General features: G+C 37.3%; 1 long non-coding RNA gene across 2 annotated transcripts; it reads left to right on the forward strand.

The window, feature by feature from the left end:
* The first annotated feature begins 1,410 nt into the window (after positions 1-1,410).
* Positions 1,411-4,465, forward strand: LOC113325944. 2 transcript variants are annotated; one of them, XR_003348191.1, is made up of 7 exons: positions 1,411-1,596; positions 1,668-1,738; positions 2,144-2,606; positions 2,734-2,869; positions 2,978-3,082; positions 3,280-3,357; positions 4,150-4,465. It is a non-coding gene; the product is annotated as an uncharacterized LOC113325944 (long non-coding RNA). The 2 variants fall into 2 exon arrangements; XR_003348190.1 differs by having other exon boundaries at positions 1,696-1,738.
* The last annotated feature ends 9,074 nt before the right edge of the window (positions 4,466-13,539 follow it).

The raw sequence follows: 13,539 nt of genomic DNA on the forward strand, positions 1-13,539 counted from the left end.
GGTACGGTTAACAAACTTAGAAGCGTGCATTATCAAGTGTGTGTAACAAGATAATTTTTCGATCTAACGGTTGAGAAATATTAGCTTGAATCTAAATCAGGTTTTCATCTAACGGTGGATATTGATTGCTTTGTTACCAAGGTAACTTAATTGAAAACCCTGATTTGAAAGACTATATAAGGAGAACTCTAGTATCTGTGCAAAACTAATCCCCACACCTCACGTGCGATAGTAGTTTGCGTACTAGAGTCGGTTCTCCTTTAACCTTTGGTTTTCTTCTTCTAAAACCAGGTTAACGACTTAAAGACTTAATTGGAATTGTGAAGCCAGACCGATACTACTTTTATCGTAGTTGTGTGATCTGATCTTGCATCTTCTATCGTACGAGTACAATCAGATTGATTGGCTTGAGATTGATATTTCCGATAGGCAAGATATAAAAAGTAATCACAAACATCTTCGTCTCATTGTTTGTAATTCTGCAACATATTATTTCGCTACCATACGATTAAGATTGTTGTGAGGTGATTGATAACTTTAGGATGTTTTTCGGGAATATAAGACCGGATTATAAATTGGTTCCCGTTCACCTTGATTATTATCAAAAGACGGAACAAAACCTTTTAGGGTTTATCTGTGGGAGACAGATTGATCCTTTGATAGACTTGTCTGTGTGAGACAGATTTGTTAATTGTCAAGTCTCCGACTTTGGGTCGTAGCAACTCTTAGTTATGGGTGAGATCAGCTAAGGAAATAAAGTGCGCAGTATCCTGCTGGGATCAGAGGCGTAGGGAGTACAACTGTACCTTGGATCAGTGGGAGACTGATTGGGGTTCAACTACAGTCTAGTCCGAAGTTAGCTTGGATTAGGCTAGTGTCTGTAGCGGCTTAATACAGTGTGTGTTCAATCTGGACTAGGTCCCGGGGTTTTTCTGCATTTGCGGTTTCCTCGTTAACAAAATTTCTGGTGTTTGTGTTATTTCTATTTATGCATTATATTTGTTTATATAATTGAAATAATACAGGTTGTGCGTTTGAATCAATCAATTGGAAATCTGACCTTTGGTTGTTGATTGATGTTGATTGATCCTTGGATACACTACACCAAATTCAGGGATTAGCAACTCAGATTCGCAACAGCTTGTGAACTGTTGCGAATTTTTAGTTGCTAATTTCAGTTGCAAAACTTCGCAACACCTAGCTTCAGTTACGAAATTCGCAATTGGTTCGTTCAGTTGCGATTCGCAACTAAATCGAGTCGTACGCGTGCGAAAAAATAGTGTCTGCCTACACTTTAGCTGAGTCGGTCTAGTTGACTATTCGGCCCATTCAGATCAAAACTGAATCGCTAACTATTACTTGTCGAAAGAAACCTCTCTCATTTCACTTTGCTTTCTTCTTCTTTCTTTCTCCAGCAAAACCCTAGCTCTGCGGCTGCCTTCACTCACCAGCACCACCACTTAATCTCTTCTCTTTAACTCTCTCTATAGGAAAAGATTGTTGAATCTGTAGATCTGATGTTTATCAATAAAAACCCTAACAGGGATGTTGAATCACAAAGAAAACTGCAGCTGAGGAAAAATTCGATATTGTAAGGTTAGGGTTTTCTTAAAACCCAAATATTTCTTACAAGCCCTAGATTGATATCGCTGATTGATTTGATTTAGGTATGGTTCTTTTTTGCATCTTTGTTAGGTTTTCAATCTCTCGAGGAGTCATCTTCATCAAACCAAACTTGGTAAGAAACAATAAAGTCTCAATTTTCGAATATTTTTGTTCTGGAGATTGTTTATTATCATGCTTTAGGGCTGAGTTTTTGTTTCTAAGAATTAGTTCAGTTTTTTTTTTATTATTATTTTATGAAATTGATGCTTTTGGTAAGATTTATGGAAGATGTTATGATGAGGTATACAAATGGTAGTTCTTTAAATTAATCTTCTTCTTTCTTTAACAAAATCAAAATGTTTTTTACTTTGATTCTCCTCTGGTTTTTGCTTTTTTTTGTTTTAAGTTCAGGTTGTTTGTCTCTAGGAGTTGGAGCATTCTCTATAAATCCCATTAGACCTAATTGATATGTGCTATTGAGAGTGGAGCCTTTATGAAATCATTGTTCCCAATTTGAAGTTTCGAATTTTGTGGACAGAATTGGGTGTGGAAAAATGGTTATCAAGAAGAAAGAAAGTATGGATACAATCTGAAGAGGGGAAGCAGCAGATTTGGGGTTTGTCATTGTGACTTAAAAAATGGTTAAAATTTTTACAACTTGCAGTAATTTTAACGGCTCGCCACTGCTTAGAGATATTGTTTGGGATGCTGTAATTAGTTTCCTTTAGCAAGTCCGGTAGCTAACTAACCCAATTTTTGTTGCATGGAAGTTGGTTGTATGCTTGCAGATGACTGCAGTAGACGTATGATGATTGAGATAGGTGGTGACGGTGATATACCTCATGGTGGAATTAGTAAGGCTTGACTCACATCACTTCCAAGAGATGTTGTTTTCTTACCGTTCTAGTATTTGATAATTTCTGCAGGGTATGTGTTTACAAGAGGGGGATATGTGGAACTGTCAAAAAAGCTTTCACTTCCATTGGTAGTACTCTTGACAGGTAAATTCCATGAAACTTAACCTCTCCACTCCAGTTTACTTCTTAAAAAAAAAATAGTGACAGTTACTAACAAATTTTCTCATATTTTGATGCACTTAATGAAGCCTTACCTTTCTTGCAAATCTAGGTATGATGGTTTGATTCTTTCTGTTTGTGGAAATGGAAGATCATTTATTTTGATTCTTGAAGCTGGTCCTTCAGCAGATACATCTCAGAGCAAAATTTACTTTGCCCGAATGAGCACAAAAGTAGGATTTTGCAGGGTAAGGAACACTTCCAATACTCAGAAAAAATTGCATATTAGTCAATGTATTCGGAAGTTGCAATCCCATTATAACTTTCGATCTTTTGCTCTTATTTGCGTTAGCCAGGTCAGGGTACCGTTTACATCTTTCCGAGCAGTGAATCCGGAGGATCACTCTTTGGACCCATTCCATGTACATACTTTAACCATACGTTTTGAACCAAGAAAACAGGTATGCCCGTGTTCTTGAATCTGCAATAATTCACATCTCCAAATCTTTTCATTCATTTACGAAGGATGATGACACGACTAGCAGCCACATCATTTTCGAAACTTAACATTTATGACTAATTATAATAAAATTTGAGATTCACTAACTCTATAGTAATGTGTCATTTTTTTGATCCGAAGGCTTTATTGTGAATGCAGAGGCCTATAGGACTTGCAGGAGGAAAGCAAGACCTAAGAAGCTTCAACTTGATAATCGAATACATAAAGGCATTGCCTGTAAGTGCCATTCTCTCGTGTTTGTGTGACTTTTTTTGTGGACTGTGTACATCTCTCCATACACTACATACTGTAATTATGAACATACTATACAACCAACGGTAGATCTATAACTGGAAACTAGAAGAATGTCTATATGTCCAGTGCCTGCGTACACTCTATGCCTATTGACACCCTGATAATGTATTAAAGGTGTGCTTGATGCTACGGAAGCTTCTAACCATTTTCTGTCTCACAATCAAACTCTTATCTTTAGCACCTTTTTGGACAGCTTAGCTAAATAATGTGTGGGTATCCGCCTGGTTTCAAATTCTATTTTGTTATTGAGATGGACTTTCAATCTTTCATGCTAGTGCTATTACTTGTCTATGCTTATAAATTTTGGCTACCAATAATCCCAAATAGTGCTCTTAAAAAATGTATCCAGTCCTTATTTCATATAAATTCGGAATATGTGCAGACTGGGGAAGAAACAGATTTTATTCTGGTTTCATGTACAGGACTAGGCATTTGATATAAGTTCGTAAGTTATCTTAGAGCAGAAGTGTCCTTAGAATAAAATTTCATTTGTTTTTGCCGGTTCATTTCCTATGGGAGTCTCTCAGCGGTTCATCTTTTTTGATAATGCCATCCTATAATGTAACTCAATGCCCGCTGAGTAAAGTATTAACATTCATAACATGGAATATCTCTTATGAAGTTAATGCATCTATATTATGTTAGGAATGTATTTGAGTTGCAGGGTGTTTTATTTCAAGACTACGTACTAATGGGATGATTTCATTTTTGCAGTGGTTGTTGGGAAGTTGCTGACTTTGCAACTAATGCATTTGGGCCAACTATTGTGATCACTCCTTTTGGTGCACTCAGCATTATTATCAGGCACGAAACAAGTTCATTCCCAAAGTTGTGTACTCTTTCCTCTTCAGTTTTTTGGCTAAGTGTCATATTTTCTTGCATTGCTGCACTTGCAAAACATAGAAATATCTTATAGAAAAGAAGTCCTTTTCATTTCTAGTTTTATTTTTTTGTTCAACAGTTTTTGTAAAGTACCTTGTTTAGCTAAATTTGCTTCTAGAATAGAGGTATCTTGATTTTGTTGGATTAATTTGATCTTTAAATGAATGGGGAGCTATAATTTTGACCTGGTTTTGACCGGTCAAACCACTATTTTTGACTGGTTTTGACCGGTCAAAATCAGTATTGACCAGTCAAAACCAATAATTTTTTCACCATAAAAAAATTAGCAACTGCTAGAAGTCCACCTAATTTCGCAACAGTTCCAAACAGTTCCGACTTTTAGATGTGGCAACAGGTGCAAACTGTTGCGGCAAAACAATTGCAACGACAACATATCCGTTGCGAAAACTTGCAACATTGACTTTCGTTACAGAGCAGAACTGTTGCGACCCCACTTTGCAACAGCCAGTTGCTGTTGCTATTCGAAAAATTTGGTGTAGTGATATTGGTCTTTGGTACTATCCAAGTTATTCCTTGCATTTGATTAGAACTCGCAGTTCTTGCTTGAGTAAATCAAATCAAGAAGAGAGATATAAACTCGTTGATATACTTTTAATTGATTGAGTCTTGTTGATGCTCTTAAAAGTATATTCGAGTTTGTCCATACAGATTGTTAAGCGAAATATTAGGTGGTGTTGTTAGACCCCCTCTTTTTCAATTGGTATCAGAGTAGGCAAACACGTTCAAGACCTTACAAGTCTATGTTTGTGGCGATCTGACTCTATGGACAAGAGTACTATCTCTGATAAACGCGTCACAAGAAATAAAAGTTCTATCTCGTCTAACTCTATTAAAGAGAAGGGTTTTACAATCTCGAATATATATGAACCTTCTGTACTGACGAGACAGATAACACTGACATGTGTATTCCTGATTACCCTTCAAATGAGTGCCTCTCCATTAATGAACGAGATTCAGCTAAAGAGAGTGAATTGATTCTAAATCCTGTTAGAGTCCAAGCTGATAGATTCAGTCGGTTGAAGCACCATGTCAATGTTCTACTTGGTTTAATAAGAGATTGCAAACCCAAAGGTAATACTGAAGTTCATTCTTCGGGTACGTCTCTTGAATCTAGCCTCAAAAGAGATGCCTTGAAAATTGAACATCACTTGAGTAAGCTCTTTATTCAAGAATGCTCAAAGCAATCTAATATGCCAAGTACTTCTGACACAACTAAAGATGGTTCATGCTCAGAAGAAAAAATGGAAGCCCCTTCTAGTAAAACGGATGTGCCTGGAGTCACCATCACTCAAGGATGTTGCACATCAAATGGATGATTAAATATTTTCCGTGAGGTTGTAGTAATAAAGGTTCGAACTCTAAGATTTGTGAAGGTGAAGGATTTTTAGATTTATAAAAATTATATACAAATATAGACAAATTGGTAGAGAGGTACTGGGACTAATGATTCGGCCAATCTTCATAACATAAGGCTTAATGATTTATTCTCAACAATAATAGCTCAAAACATATATGGACTCTTATTTTGCCAAAGTCGATTCCCAAAACATTGGTTGTAAATGTTAAGCATGGAACATCAAATCACCTAAGCTAAGCATGACCCATCTAATCAAATAACACCCAATTTAATCAAATCATATTTCACTTAATTTTTAATGCAAAAGTATTAAAAAGAATTAACAAAATTACCCATGTATGAAGCTCGGCCCCCTCCGTCGCCCCAGTGTTGGGGTTTAACTCATCATAGTAAAAATGCTCTCAAAATATTTCATTGATGCTCAAAAGTGTTTTACAATGAAGAGAAATACAAGAAATTGATGTAAAACAGAACTCTGCGACCCACAGAAGGCGTCTAGAATCAACGACAGAGCTGAGGTGATCGTTGAAGAACTACGACCCACATGGGACAGTCGATTTCACTGTTGAAGAACGACTGCTTCTGTGAGTCCGTTCTTCGTGTTCTTCAGGCGTGTTAATGGCAGCAGCAGCAGCAGGTAACTTCTCTGCAACTCCTCCTGCGCCTCTCTGCTCGCCTCCAAACCTCCCCAAACTCTCGACCACCATTTTAGTAGACCCAAAGATCATATTCATACTCAAAGACACGCTGAAATCCCTCGCCATAACTCCAAATAATTCGTCTTTACTCGGCAGTGAATAACATTATTTTTGAATATTTTCTTACCAGATTTAGAATTTCACACGTAAACTTCGATCCTGCACGCTCTAGTAAGCCTTATACATGCCTCATAAGTCATCCAACTCCTCCAAAACACTTCCATGCACAACCAAAACACACAAAACACCGTGTACAGGTCGTGTTCACTCCGTGTAGCTCTGTTTTGAGCTCGAGAATCAAATCGATATTTCCAGCCAATTCCGATCAAATTCGATACCCAAACTATCTTCCATAGGCTAAATCACATCTTTCTTCCAAAATTCAGCCATTGAATCGACCTACAACTACTTCATTTCTTCGATCGAAAATTCTCCTGAACTGTGAACATTTTCCCGCCAATTTTCAGTTTTCAAATTGTTGAAGAAGGTGCCCCTTATCCTGGACTGGGGTGCGAATATCAGATGCCTTGGGGGTGACCTGGGGGTGCCCCTTAGTAATTAGGTTACCCCTTATCCAAACTTGGGAGTCCGAATAACACGTGTCCTCCGGGTGTCAAAATCAACTTTTCGAGCCGAATTTTCTTAAAATATTTATTTCCAAAAAAATACCAACAAATACATAAAATAACAAAATTAGTACAAAATCGAGTGCCAACAATATATAGTATTGAGAACAAATTGGACACAAAAATGTGTCTATCAAATACCCCCAAACTTACCTGCTGCTGCTGCTGCCATAAATAAACAAAATGATTTAAGATTTTTCATGTGGTTGTAGTAATAAAGGTTCAAACTCTCGGACTTGTGAAGGTAATGGATTTTTAGATTTATAAAAATTATATACACAAAGATATTAACAATGGTGCAAGAGGTACTGGGGTTTAGGATTCCACCGAATTCATTTCTTAAGGTTCAAATAATGATTCTTTTAACAATTATAGCTGAGTAAATATATAAAATATATTGACTCTTATTTTTGCCAAGATAAATTCTCCAAATATTAGATGTAAATGTTAAGCATGAGGCATCAAATCATCTAAGCTAAGTATGCCGCATCAAATCAAATGACAACTAATTTTTTCAAATCATAATTTCAATTAAAATTAGTGCAAAAGTCATGAGAAGAATTAAATATAATTACCCAAGTGTGAAATAAGGCTTTCTCCATCACCCCAGTGTTGGGGTTTAGCTCCTCATATTAATCATAATCTCAAAATACATGTATTAAGCTCAAAAAGTTGATTAAAGGGAGTAAAACAAGTGAATAGAAAAATTGCAACAGAAATAATTGTTGCAAAGGCGTTGTTCACCGTTACAAAAGGAAGAACGATAAAAAGATAAACTGTTGTTGTAGCGTTTTACGACCCACACTACGACCCACGAGCCGCTGTCGCTGTCACTGTTTAATAACGACTGCTATGGCAGGTCCGTTCTTCGTGTTCACTGCAACTCCTCCTGCGCCTCTCTGCTCGCCTCCAAACCTCCCCAAAACTCTCGACAGCCTCTCTAGTAGACCCAAAGAGCCTTTATATACTGTTTAATGCCTTCAAATCTTCACAATAACTCCCCGAAATCTCCATTAACGTCGGGAATATTTTCTTTGTAGTTGATGCAGGATATGGGATTTTCTTCCCTGTTTAACTCTTCTACGCGTCTCTGGATTGTCTTAAATTGTTCGTATAATATCATGAGAGAATATCTTCCCAAATATCTTCTCCCAATCTTCACACAACTTCCGTAATTAAAAATATCTCGGTCCCCTGTTTACTTCCAAACTCGGATTTCTGGCCCAAGTTTTTCAATCCAATTCATTGTACCAAGCCTGTTAGGCTATTTTAGGTCCATCCCAATCATTTCCAGCGATTGAATCTCGCTCAAATCCCACACAAGATCGAACCCTAAACTGCCAGTGAAGTGTGCATGGCATAAGATTTTCCCGCCATTTTTTGAATCGTGAAGAAAGGGTGTCCTCCCCCTAACCAGAACTGGGGTGCGAATAGCAGCTGCCTTGGGGGTGACCTGGGGGTGCCCCTTAGTAATTAGGTTACCCCTGACCCAAAAGCGAGAGTCCGAATAACACTTGTCCTCCGGGTGCCAAAATCAACTTTTCGAGCCGAATTTTCCAAAAATATTTATTTCCAGAAAATACCTACAAATACATAAAATAACAAAATTAGTACAAAATCGAGTGCCAACAATATATAGTATTGAGATCAAATTAGACACAAAAATGTGTCTATCAAATACCCCCAAACATATTATTTGCTAGTCCTCGAGCAAAATTTATTCTTGAAAAGTGACCGAGTTAATCTCGGGTGGGTTTATCAGAGGTGTACCCACAAAAACCAATACTCCAGACCCTAGCTATCTACGCAGAACCTTGGAAAGCACTAAAGAACCTCCTTGGTTGGCATACAATTATTGACTTAAGAGGAAGAACCCTGATGCGAAATTCCAATTGCTGTACACGAGTTTGCACTCAAGCATACTAAAATTCATATAAGTGACAGAGCTCTACTAAGATAGTTTCACGATGGACATCATACTCGGAGTCAGACTAATCACATGAAAAGATTAAGAAGATGGAAAAAGAAAAATGTAGATGGTTGAAAAGTGAACGGTGTTTCCCATATCTGTCTGAAGGCCTCTGCCAAGATGAACCTAACCTAAATGACTGAGATACCGGTCTGACTAATATTAACACACTGGCATATACAAGGGAACCAGTGGTCAATAACTTAAATCTAGATCAACAAACTGGCAAATACAAGGGAACCAGCAGTTGACTACACATAACAATAACCCTTTTTTTTTTTTTTTAACTTAACGGCATGAATAGATCTTTTTGATCCAAGCGCATGCTTCTTGTCAGCAGATTACACGATAGTTCCCACGGGTCCTGCATTCCACGCTTGCTTAGGCGACGGAAACAGGGAGAACACACGCATATTGCTATCCAAGTGTTAATACTTATTCCGATTGGTCTAACTGGTCCGGTCTTTTTTTTTTTTTTTTTTTTTTTTGGAAAAGGTAACTCAGTCACTCTATTTCACCCTAGCAAAGGTAACAACTTGAATCGTGTGCCCCACCAAATCACTTGAAACAAAAGAAAACTAAAAATAGAAAGTGAAAAGGACTCGACAAGATATGGCGAAACTATCATGTTATTTCTAACACCTGAGCTCTGTGCTTTTATGAATAGACTCTATAGATGTTTCCATCTAGTCAGATTGGTTCCTCAACTCCTAAAAAAAATGTTTCCATCCACTTAGATTGGTTAGTGCTATCCTAAATACGCATAAATTTCTAGGCTCTGGAGTTTTTATTTGCAACTAAAAAGTTTCTCCCATACCCCCAAACTTAAATCTAACATTGTCCTCAATGTTCTAAAGATGAAACTAAAAGCATGAACAAGGAGAAACTGTTACCATTTGAAGCGAAAAGTTAAGGAAATATTACCGTGTTGCATGAGATTGGGTTACCTCCCAAGAAGTGCTAAGTTTAAAGTCTTCAGCCAGACTTAGGAAAGGATTAGTCAACTCGAACCATAAAGTAACAGTCGAAATAACTGTGGGTCTTCAAAACGAAAAAGAGCTGACCAAAGGAAACTACAATAACCCAAGAAAGTGAACAAGAATAACATGCCCTTATCTAGTTTCCTGATTAAGATATTTATATCTAATTGTGGTTCAGGTTCAGGTTCTATGAAAGGGTCTAAATAGAATATTTTCATTGGCTGCGTTTCTTCATAGATGGGATCCGAATCACTAGGTCTTAGAGTCTGTAAAAACTCAAATACGAACTTAGAATCACGAAGTAATAACCTAAATAATTGCGGATCCTCTAAGTCAGTCAGATATGACTTACAAAGTTGACCACAGTGAGAATTGTGGTCATTCTTAAGCAAATGTGTCGATTCTAATTTTCTAAGGCATTTAGGTTTAGTCTCACAACTTAATAAGTGACACATTTGAAATCTATACGTTCCCACAATTGGAAGAAAACTATTTGGTGGGAAAACAAAATCAATCTTGGTATTATTGCCTGGGTTAACCACATCAACCAGAGGATGGGTTTCTAACATTTGAGACTCTTGTTGGATATCATTAGGTTCTGGAAAACGATTATGAAGATAATCTTGTAAGATGGTTGAGGCATTGATTCAAGTCCCAAGTGAGGGACCTTACTAAGAGTTAAAGCACATGGAGAATGATACTCACCCCCAAACTTAGAGTTTTCGGCGTCTCTAGATAGACTGGTCATAACCTCCCTAATTTCTAGGTCGGCAATTGATTTTTCTAAGTCAGGTTCATCCTCGCTAATCTCTACGAGTTCATCTAAGACTATTGTTTCTAAATTGTTTGACTCGATCTCAAGATAAACTGGTTCCTCTAAACCATCATCGGTTTCGTAAACAGGATATACTACATCGTCTGAAACGTGGGTATCTCTAGTCAAATCCTCGTCCTTTTGAATAGGTGAATAATTTTTAAAATTATTAGGATCTGAACCAGAAATAATATAATCATTATAAGGCTCAACTGGGGTAACAAATTCCTGATCACTATTCCCACATATTTCAGATTCTTCATCATCACTATCCTCATCATCATGATACAATTTTTGAAATTCAAGAATTCTCAATCTTTGTTCCAAACTACATGGTCTATGTTTATAATATTTCTCATAGATCGTTAGAGGTGATTCCTCAATAAAAGTTGGAGTATCCATATATCGCTGCCCACGCATATATTCACCAAGAGTCATTTCCGAAGACGTCTCTTGATAACGAGAATTTCTAGACATATATTCTCGCAACGTCATCGCAGGTGGCGTCTCCTCAAAAGGATTCATCACCGAAGAAATATAAACTACAGAGGGATTCTATACAATCACAAACAAGGCCGACTCGACTCCACCAAAGCAAACCTAAAGATTTCTAGCAAACAAAAAGCATGATGGCTCCACTTAGATTGTTTCTAGACCAGCTTCTATCTTTCGAAAGGGAATTCGTTGCAATTTGAGCAAACCCCTCTGGAATCAATCCGAGTCAAAGTAAGTTGAATTGAGGCGAGGGAAGCTCAGTGGAGCTTTGATACCCAAGGCCTCACCGCTATCACAAGGCGGCGCAGTCACGCATTCAACTCACAGAAACCATCATGAACTTTGGAGTGTGCTTAAAGAGCAACCAATATTTTTCGAACGAGTTTCCTATTAAGCTCGTTACCCTATCGGTCTCGTTCTATTCCATATTTTAAAGCTTGGGTTCGCGTTAGGTTTCGTTTTCCTAAGGCGGGCAAGAAGGGAGCGGTGATGAAATCCGAACCCTTATCTTGTTTAGGCCAGGCCTTGCCCTTTACTAGGAAAATAAAGACAGTCCGGTTCGTCCTCAAACAATTATCACCTTAAGGCAGACAGTAACCCGCTTGCAGGAGATTCGCGGGTGTTCGATTGGACTTACCTCCCGTACCAGACGGGCGATGAACCGTTGTCGTCGACTCGGGCCACGACTCCTATGCCGTGTACGAACCCGAGGGGCCGAGACGATATAGTAATCGTCGTCCTTCCCTGCACACAGTTTATATAATATTTTTTTTTAATTATATAACCCTTCCGTAGGGTTTTAAAAAAAATGTCCAGTGTTCAATGTCCGGGAAAAAAAAAATGTCCAAAAATAAAGATTACAAATAAAAACTTTAATTACAGTTTCTAAAAAAAATTAATAAAAAAAAAATCTAAAAAAAAAATTATAATAAAAAAAAGTCCTTTGTCTTCTTTCCGTTCTTTTTTGCTTTAATCTTTGCTCCTAGTCTTTATGAAATCGCCAAAAATCTTTGACAACTTCTTCTTCTTTTTTCTTTTCGATCCAAGCCTCTAAAACTGTATCACATAGACAAATACCCAAAGAACGTAAAAAAGAACAAAGAAAAATAAATCTAAAAAAAAAAAAAATTCTACCTAAACACAATTCCGCGTCGGCGGCGCCAAAATGATTTAAGATTTTTCGTGTGGTTGTAGTAATAACGGTTCAAACTCTCGGACTTGTGAAGGTAATGGATTTTTAGATTTATAAAAATTTTATACAAATATAGACAAATTGGTAGAGAGGTACTGGGACTAATGATTCGGCCAATCTTCATAACATAAGGCTTAATGATTTATTCTCAACAATAATAGCTCAAAACATATATGGACTCTTATTTTGCCAAAGTCGATTCTCAAAACATTGGTTGTAAATGTTAAGCATGGAACATCAAATCACCTAATCTAAGCATGACCCATCTAATCAAATAACACCCAATTTAATCAAATCATATTTCACTTAATTTTTAATGCAAAAGTCTTAAAAAGAATTAATAAAATTACCCATTTATGAAGCTCGGCCTCCTCCGTCGCCCCAGTGTTGGGTTTTAACTCATCATAGTAAAAATGCTCTCAAAATATTTCATTGATGATCAAAAGTGTTTTACAATGAAGACAAATACAAGAAATTGATGTAAAACAGAACTCTGCGACCCACAGAAGGCGTCCAGAATCAACGACAGAGCTGAGGTGCTGTTGTCGTTGAAGAACTACGACCCACAAACGACAGTCGATTTCACCGTTGAAGAACGACTGCTACTGCGAGTCCGTTCTTCGTGTTCTTCAGGCGTGTTAATGGCAGTAGCAGCAGCAGGTAACTTCTCTGCTAGAAATTTGGGGGTATGGGAGAAACTTTTTAGTTGCAATAAATAAACTCCAGAGCCTAGAAATTTACGCCTATTAAGGATAGCACTAACCAATCTAAGTGGATGGAAACATTTTTGTTTTAGGAGTTGAGGAACCAATCTGACTAGATGGAAACATCTATAGAGTCTATTCATAAAAGCACAGAGCTCAGGTGTTAGAAATAACATGATAGTTTCGCCATATCTTGTCGAGTCCTTTTCACTTTCTATTTTTAGTTTTCTTTTATTTCAAGTGATTTGGTGGGGTACACGATTCAAGTTGTTACCTTTGCTAGAATGAAATAGAGTGACTGAGTTACCCAAAAAAAAAAAAAAAAAAAAAAAAAAAAGACCGGACCAGTTAGACCAATCGGAATAA

This window comes from Papaver somniferum, unplaced genomic scaffold (genome assembly GCF_003573695.1).
Source record: "Papaver somniferum cultivar HN1 unplaced genomic scaffold, ASM357369v1 unplaced-scaffold_10, whole genome shotgun sequence".
NCBI classification, from domain to species: Eukaryota; Viridiplantae; Streptophyta; class Magnoliopsida; order Ranunculales; family Papaveraceae; genus Papaver; species Papaver somniferum.